Source organism: Wasmannia auropunctata, unplaced genomic scaffold (genome assembly GCF_000956235.1).
Source record: "Wasmannia auropunctata unplaced genomic scaffold, wasmannia.A_1.0 LD336053.1, whole genome shotgun sequence".
Taxonomy (NCBI): domain Eukaryota; kingdom Metazoa; phylum Arthropoda; class Insecta; order Hymenoptera; family Formicidae; genus Wasmannia; species Wasmannia auropunctata.
This window is the reverse complement of record NW_012026837.1, coordinates 6,093,550-6,094,338: the sequence shown is the minus strand read 5'-3', so window position 1 is coordinate 6,094,338 and position 789 is coordinate 6,093,550.

Sequence of the window (789 nt, the reverse complement as noted above, 5' to 3'; positions counted from 1 at the left end):
CTGAATAGGAATGCAACGAGCTATTTTCGTATCTGAAACAGATTACATGAAATACATTTAAAATAGGGCGAAAATATAAAAATTAGTCGAAACATCACATAACAATGATAAATAGCAAACAAGTGGAAATAATTACAAAAAAATAGAACTAATCGAAAAATTTATACAATATTAAAAATTAAAAACTATTGGAATTTATTTGACATAAATATAAAAACAGGTCAAAAAATACATAAAAATTACAAATAGTATACACCTACATAACATTTAAACCGAATTAAAAATATCTTGACACTTCCTTCATGGACAACGGACACCTGGACACCGACTTCCTCGACGGCGAACACGTATTAGATACCTAGACACTTACCTCTACGACGGCGAACACGTAGACACTTCCTTTCTCGACGACGGACACCTGGACACCGACTTCCTCGACGGCGGACACGTTAAAGATACCTAGACATCTACCTCTACGACAACGAACACGTAGACACTTACCCTCTTCGACGGAAAACACCTCCTCTCTACGACGAACACCTGGACACCAACTTTTTTAACAGCGAACACCTACGAGCGGGAATTAAATTTATTATTTTCGAGCGAGACAACTTGGTCGAGGTGATCGTTCGAAAAAATATATATTTTCTAGCGAGCGTTACTTACCGGAGCTGAGCGCTAGAAAATATAATATTTCCGAGCGAGCGTCTACCTCTTAAGGTAAGTTTTCGATTTTTTACTAAACTTTAATGAGTTTTTTCAGGCCAAACGGAGCGAGATAGAGACTCG